Source organism: Muntiacus reevesi, chromosome X, assembly GCF_963930625.1.
Source record: "Muntiacus reevesi chromosome X, mMunRee1.1, whole genome shotgun sequence".
NCBI lineage: Eukaryota > Metazoa > Chordata > Mammalia > Artiodactyla > Cervidae > Muntiacus > Muntiacus reevesi.
Window position 1 is genome coordinate 82,606,893 of NC_089271.1, and position 9,047 is coordinate 82,615,939.

Sequence of the window (9,047 nt, forward strand, 5' to 3'; positions counted from 1 at the left end):
TCCTGCAATCCTGGAAGGTTGACATCCATCAGGAGGGCCGCAACCATGGATCAGCACCCCAGAGAGGATGCATGGCACACCTGAGATGGTGCTCCCACTGCACACCCAGAAAACCAAGCAGCTGGGGCCAAGGAGGTTATAAGATGCACCGCCCAGCTGGGTAGAGTGCACTCACCAAGCACCTGGTCGGCTGAGCTGCTAGGACCTGGGAAGAGCACAAAATGCAGGCCCAAACGAGTCTGTGCCTTTGTGGAGTACCCAAGAACCTGAAACTGAGTGGCATAGATCTGGGAATTGTACACAACCCAGGGCCCGCCTTTGACAGTTCCCCGGCAGAGCAACCTGGTGCCTGAACAGTGTAGGCCAGGAAAGCATACACTCCGTGAGAGGCGGGAAAACCCAGTGTGGCCCAAACACTGCGAGCACTCCCCACACAAGCCAGTGATATTTGTTTGTAGTGTTCCTCCCTCACAGCCACACAATTGAACAAGTGAGCCTAAATAAATGACCACCTTTGCACCCTTGTGTCAGGGCAGAAGTTAGATACTGAAGAGACTTGCAAACAGAGGAAGTCAAAATAAACAAAGAAGAGGGAATGGCTTTGGAAATGACAGGTGCAAACAACTAAAACCTTGTAGTTAGCACCGGCTACACTGGAAGGGACCTATAGATATTGAGAAGAAGTATAAAGTGGAACAAGGAACTATCTGAAACTGAGTTGACCACACGCTGCCCTCAAAAGCTCCAGAAAAATTCCTAGATATATTTAATGTTATCATTTTTTAACTTTTTATTTTTTTAATTTTAAGTTCTTTATTATACTTTAATTTTCATTTTTAAAACCTATTATTACCTTGAAAATAAACAGCCTTATTTTAAAGCAAATTTCATATTTATTTTTATATATAACTTTTGCGATTTTGTTTTGTTCTTTTTAATATTGTATTTTGAGAGTGTAACCTCTACTTTAGATTTTTCATCTTTGCTTTTTGGTATTTGTCATCAATTATGTACCTTTGAGAATCCAATCTAGAGTACCCATTTTTACTTAGGAGTGTGATTACTGGCTTGATTGCCCTCTCCACTCTTGACTCTCCTTTTTCTCCCCAGGGTCACCTCTTTCTCCTCCCTCCCCCTTCTCTTCTCTACTTAACTCTGTGAATCTCTTTGGGTGTTTTGGGCTGTGGAGAAATCTCAGGGAACTGCTAACAGGCTACACTGGTCTCTCTCCTTTTGACTCTCCCTCTTCTCCTCCTGGTCACTTCTATCTCCTTCTTCCCTCTTCTCTTGTCTATGGAACTCCGTGAACCTCTCCAAGTGTTCTAGACTGTGGAGAGCAGATATGGAATTGATTACTGACTAGACTGCTCTCTCCCCTTTTGATTCCCCCATTTATCCTCCTGGTTATCTCTATCTCCCTCCTCCCTATTCTCTTCTCCATGTAACTCCATGAACCTCTCCAGTTTTCCCTTACTGTGGATAATCTTTTCACCATTAACCTAGATGTTTTATCATTGGTGCTGCATGGTTGGAGAAGTCTTAAGACTACTGTAAGAATAAGACTGAAAGCCAGAGGCAGGAGGTTTAAATCCAAAACTTGAGAACACCAGAGAACTCCTTACTCCAGGGAACATTAATCGACAATAGCTTATCCAAAAGCCTCCATACCAACACTGAAACCAAGTTCAATGCAAGAGTAAACAAAATTCAAAGCAAAGCATACCAAGCTAATTTTCCAACAAAGCAGAAACATAAACCTGAGTACAAAAATATAGACGGCTAAAAGTCATTCCAAACCCATAGACACCTCAAAACTCACTACCGGAAACTTCATTGCACTCCACAGAGAACAGATCCAACTCCACCAACCAAAACACCAACGCAAGCTTCCCTAACCAGGAAACCTTGACAAGCCTCTCGCCCAACCCCACATACAGAGAGGAACCTCCACAATAAAGAGGAACCATAAACTTCCAGCATACAGAAAGGCCCCCACAAACACAGCAACCTAAATAAGACGAAAGGGCAGAGAAACATTCAGTAGGTAAAAGAACATGATAAAAGCCCACCAATACAAACAAAAGAGGAGACAGGGAGTCTAACTGAAAAAGAATTCAGAATAATGATAGTAAAACTGATTCAAAATTTTGAAAACAAAATGGAGTTACAGATAAATTGTCTGCAGACAAGGATTTAGAAGATGCAAGAAAAGATTAACAAGGACATAGAAGAAATAAAAAAAGAGTCAATCAATAATGAATAATAACATAACTGAGGTCCAAAGCACTTTGAAGAGAACCAACAGTAGAATAACTGAGGCAGAAGATAGGATAAGTGAGGTGGAAGATAGAATGATAGAAATAAATGAAGCAGAGAGAAAAAAGAAAAAAAAAGAATTAAAGAAATGAGGACAACCTCAGAGACCTCTAGAACAATGTTAAATGCCCCAAAATTCGTATCATAATAGTCCCAGAAGAAGACAAAAAGAAAGGCAAGAGAAAATGCTTGAGGAGATAATAGTTTAAAACTTCCTTAAAATGGGGAAGGAAATAGCCACCCAAGTCCAAGAAAGCCAGAGAGTCCCAAAGAGGATAAAATGAAGGTGAAACACCCCAACACACATAATAATAAAATTAACTAAGATCAAACACAAAGAACAAATATTAAAAGCAGCAAGGGAAAAACAATAACCTACAAGGGGATCCCTTATAAGGATAAGAGCTGATCTTTCAATAGAAACACTTTAAGCCAGAAGGGAATGGCAGGGCATACTTAAAGTGATGAAAGAGAAAAACCTATAACCCAGATTACTGTACCCAGCACTGATCTCATTCAAATATGAAGGAAAAATCAAAAGCTTTACAGACAAGCAAAAGTTGAGAGAATTCAGCAACACCAAACCATGTCTTCAACAAACGCTAAAGTATCTTATTTAGACAGGAAACATAGAAAATGTTTATTAACTCAAACCCACAACAGTAAAGTTAATGGCAACGGGATCATACTTATGAATAATTACCTTAAATGTAAATGGGTCAAATGCCCCAACCAAAAGACTAAGACTGGCTGAATGGATACAAAAACAAGGCATATATATATATATGAAATGAAAATGGAGACATCACAACAGACAACGCAGAAATACAAAGGCTCATAAGAGACTACTATTAGCAACTAGATGTCAATCAAATAGACAACTTGGAAGAAATGAATGAATTCTTAGAAAAGTATAACCTTCCAAAATTGAACCAGGAAGAAATAGAAAATCTTAACAAACTCATCACAAGCACAGAAATCGAGACTATAATCAGAAATCTTCCAACAAATGAAAGCCCAGGACCAGATGGCTTCACAGCTAAATTCTACCAAAAATTTAGAGAAGAGCTAACACCTATCCTACTCAAACTCTTCCAGAAAATTACACAGGAAGGTAAACTTCCAGACTCATTCTATGAGGTTATCATCACCCTAAAACCAAAATCAGACAAAGACGCCACAAAAAAGAAAACTACAGGCCAATATCACTGATGAACATAGGTGCAAAAATCCTCAAAAAAATTCTAGCAAACAGAATCCAACAATATATTAAAAATATCATACATCATGATCAAGTGGGCTTTTTCCCAGGGATGCAAGGATTCTTCACTATTTGCAAATCAATCAATATGATACACCACAATAACAAACTAAAAGATAAAACCATATTATTAACTCAATAGATGCAGAGAAAGTCTTTGACAAAACTCAGCATCCATTTATGATAAAACCCTCCAGAAAGCAGGCATTGAAGGAAAATACCTCAGCATAATAAAAGGAATCCAGATTGGAAAAGAAGTAAAACTCTCACTGTTCACACCTGACATGATCCTCTGTATAGAAAACCCTAAAGATTCCACCATAAAATTACTAAAGCTAATCAATGAATAAAGTAAAGTTGCAGGATATAAAATTAACACACAGAAATCCTTTGCATTCCTAAACACTAACAATGAGAAAACAGAAAGAAATTAAGGAAACAATCTCATTCACCATGGCAATGAAAACAATAAAATATTTAGGAGCATATCAACCTAAAGAAACAAAAGACCTATACATAGAAAACTATAAAACACTGATGAAAGAAATCAAAGAGGACACAAATACATGGAGAAATATACCATGTTCATGGATTGGAAGAATCAGTATTGTGAAAATGACTATATTACCCAAAGCAATCTACAGTTTAATGAAATCCTTATCAAGCTACCAATGGTACTTTTCAGAGAATTGGAACAAAGAATTTCACAATTTGCATGGAATTACAAAAAACCTCGAATAGCCAAAGCAATCTTGAGAAAGAAGAATGAAACTGGGGGAATCAACCTGACTGGCTTCAGGCTATACTACAAAGCAATATTCATCAAGATAGTATGGTACTGGCACAAAGACAGAAATATAGATCACTGGAACAAAATAGAAAGCCCAGAGATAAATTCATGCACCTATGGACACCTTATCTTTGACAAAGGAGACAAGAATGTACAACGGTGAAAAGGCAATCTCTTTAACAAGTGGTGCTGGGAAAACTGGCCAAGCACTTATAAAAGAATGAAATTAGAACACTTTCTAATACCATACACAAAAATAAACTCAAAATGGATTAAAGATCTAAATGTAAGAACAGAAAATATAAATCTCCTAGCGAAAACCTAGGAAAAACACTCTCTGACATAAATCACAACAGGATTCTCTATGACCCATCTCCCAGAGTAATGGAAATAAAAGCAAAAAATAAACAAATGGGACCTAATTAAACTTAAAAGTTTTTGCACAATGAAGGAAACTATAAGCATGGTGAATAGATAGCCTTCAGAATGGGAGAAAATAATAGCAAATGAAGCAACTGACAAAGAATTAATCTCAAAAATATACAAGCCACTCCTGCAGCTCAATTCCAGAAAAATAAGCGACCCAATCAAAAACTGGGCCAAAGAACTAAACAGACATTTCTCCAAAGAAGACATACAAATGGCTAACATACACATGGAAGGATGCTCAACATCACTCATTATCAGAGAAATGCAAATCAAAACCACAGTGGGGTACCATCTCACTCTCGTCAGAATGGCTGCTATCAAAAAGTTTACAAACAATAAATGCTGGAGAGGGTGTGGAGAAAAGGGAACCTTCTTACATGGTTGGTGGGTATGCAAACTAGTACAGCCACTGTGGAGAACTCTGGAGATTCCTTAAAAATCTGGAAATAGAACTGCCATATGACCCAGCAATCCCACTCCTGGGCATACACACCAAGGAAACCAGAATTGAAAGAGTCATGTGTACCCCAGTGTTCATTGCAGCACTGTTTACAATAGCCAGGACATGGAAGCAACCTAGATATCTATCAGCAGACGAATGGATAAGATAGTTGTGGCACATATACATAATGGAATATTACTCAGTTATTAAAAAGAATGCATTTGAATCAGTTCTAATGAGGTGGATGAAACTGGAGCCTATTATACAGAGTGAAGTAAGTCAGAAAGAAAAACACCAATACACTATATTAATGCATGTATATGGAATTTAGAAAGATGGTAACAATGACCCTATATGCGAGACAGCAAAAGAGACACAGATGTAAAGAACAGACTGCTGGACTCTGTGGGAGAAGGCAAGGGTGGGATGATTTGAAAGAATAGCATTGAAACATGTATATTATCATATGTGATATAGATCACCAGTCCAGGTTCACTGCATGAGGCAAGGTGCTCAGGGCTTGTGCACTGGGATGACCCTGAGGGATGGGATGGGGAGGGAGGTGAGATTGAGGGTCAGAATGGGGAACACATGTACACCCATGGCTGATTCATGTGAATGTATGGCAAAAACCACTACAATATTGTAAAGTAATTAGCTTCCAATTAAAATTAAAGAAAAACAATGATGTAATATCATTGTATGGTGACAGATGGTAACTAGCCTTATCATGGTGACCATTTTGTAATGTATAGAAATATCAAATCACGATGTTGCAGACCAGAAACTCAGTTTTCTAGGCCAATTATGATTCAAAAACAAAGAAACCCTCAGAAAAAGAGACCAGTGGTGGGAATACAGGGGAAGAGGGAATTAGATGAAGATGGTCAAAGCATCAGACTTCTAGCATCAAACTTCCAGACTCATGGATCAAACCCAGATCTCTTGCACTGTATGCAGATTCTTTATTGTTTGAGCTACTGGGAAAACCCAATAACAATGTACTGCTACTGCTAAGTCACTTCAGCCATGTCCGACCCTGTACGATCCCATCCCTGGGATTCTCCAGGCTAGAACACTGGAGTGGATTGTCATTTCCTTCTCCAATGCATATAAGTGAAAAGTGAAAGTGAAGTTGCTCAGTCAAGTCTGACTCTTCGCAACCACATGGACTTTAGCCTACCAGGCTCCTCCATCCATGGAATTTTCCAGGCAAGAGTACTGGAGTGGGGTGCCATTGCCATCTCCGAATAACAATATATATGACCATAATTACAGAAATATAAACATGTATATATGGGAAATTATTGATATGAAACCAGCAAAATAACAGTAGCTGTATAAAGCTTGTTTTATTGCATGCAATTATTTTCTCTATTTTAAAAACAGTATTGCTCTAGATTGAGCATTTGCCCACCCTCTCCCCCACAAATTCATATGTTGAAACCTAATGCCAGTCTGTTGGTATGAAGAGATATGGCACTTGGGAAGTGTTTAGATCCTGAGGGTAGAACCCTAATGAATGAAATAAGTGCTTTTATGAAAGAGATTTAACAGAGTTCCCTTCCACCACACACTGTGACAAGGGGCCATGAACCAGAAAGTAGGCTCTCATCAGACATGAAATCTGCTAGAACCCTGATCTTAGACCTCCCATATTTCAGAATGGTGAGAAATAAATGCTTGTTGTTTATAAGCTACTTAGTCTATGGTATTTGGTTAAGCAGCCCAAACAGACAAAGACAGGTATACAACATTATTTTGCTGAGAATAAAACTTTTCAATCTTTGTACTAGGGTGCTTCAGAAAACATTGAACCAATTATAATAATTTTATGTGTAGTGTCACTTGGAAGCAAAGTCAGATGAAATCATTCCTGGGGGCCTATTGGCTACAATAAATTTTATTTCAACTTTTATTAAAATTTTAAATTTTTGTTCATCATGGAATTTTGATATTAATTTGGATATATTCTAATATTGTATTATATACTTTATCTTGATTTCTGAGCCTTTTAGAAATCCCTTAAATTTCTTGCCTGAGATGAGTGTCTCACTCACATCTGACTAGTCCCTGCAATATTTATAATCTTCTGTTAAGAAATTATAGTAAACTAATACCTTAACATTTGTTTGGATTAATTATAAATTATACTTTTCTTTCTATGAAAATAATAGAGATTTATATTTTTAAGAGCCCCTTTGCTTTTCCACATGAAGAGATCTAGAAATAAGAAGGCCCGTTCACTTTCAGAGGTACTCTAAGAAGTTAAGTGAACAAATGTAAAGCACAGTCCAAATTGCCTCTTGAGATTAGTGTGAACCTAGAGAACCTAGAGAACCTGAGATTTTACCCCATTTTCCATGTCAACTAAGCTGAATATAAAGTGCAATCAAAAGTGGAATGGCATTGATAGCATAGTGCATAGAATTCACTCATGAATTCACTTATTTTCAATATAAAGTGAACACTTTTTCTAGATTTGTTTCCCAAAGCCAGGAGTTCTCATTGCAGCATCCCTCAGATTCTCTCCCAGAGTTCAAGCTGTATGAAGAATATAAAAGCCCTCATTTGCTTGCAGGTTAAAAAAGGTGTTGCACCCTTTATATTGGTAAAGTGTTTGGGTATTTAACTCAGATCTGGGTTCAAATTTTTTGCAAGAAATAAATGAAATAATTTTAATAAAGCAGTTAATACAGTGTCTGATCCATACTCAGTGCTTGTAATATAGATAGATGTAAATACAGATGAGGATGTAGATGTATAAAAATAAACAGATATTCTTATGTATAGAATTGTACATATTCTCCTGCTTCTTGCATAAATTCACAGAGAGCTCCTTTTAGAGGTTAACTTTTATTTAAATCTGCTGCTGCTGCTGCTGCTGCTGCTGCTGCTGCTGCTGCTGCTGCTAAGTCACTTCAGTCGTGTCCAACTCTGTGCGACCCCATAGACGGCAGCCCACCAGGCTCCTCTGTCCCTGGGATTCTCCAGGCAAGAATACTGGAGTAGGTTGTCATTTCCTTCTAGTTAGAGCATTAAATGAGTTGGCAATGACACCTTTGATGCCAAAGTGTACCATATATTCCATATAAGGAAATATAGTTTATTTTGTAATTCTGCCCCACTCAAACTTAGAAATCACACATGTAAGAATTTATTTTAAAGAAATAGCCTGTTTTGTAAGCTTTTAATACCAGAGGGATGTTCAATGAATACATTTTAATACATTTAAACCTCCTTTAGGCAATATACTGCTTTGTAAATAGAAAATTAATATATTTCTATGGCTGTATATGATGGCAAGGCAAATTACATCTCTAAACTTAAAAATTAATGTTGTATTTTTTCCTCTAAATGCCAAATTAGTGAACTAGAGTAGGAGGATTTGTTCATAGGGACAATTAATTATTTTATGACTCTAGTCTCAATTTCTTAGAATTATCCCCTTCTTTCATTATTAGATTTTCCCTCAGGACCACTGATAAGATAATTCTGCTCTATTTATATATAACTAGATTCAAAATAGTAGACAATTGTTAATGCAAAGCAAGACCCTATTTACAGGTGATGCACTAAGCTCTATATATTAATAGGTGTTGACATCTATCCAAAGATATCTTTCCCACCAGCCATTACTTATTCCCTTGTAGGAACTCAAATTCCAACCATTAAAATCACTTGTGGGTGACAGATAGTAAGTGTGGAGAATGGAAAGAGTTGCTTTAAAAGACTAATGTTGAAAAACTCTTAATAGATAAAATGATAAGGAAACTTCTAAAAGTTCCCCACGTTGGGATTAACATATT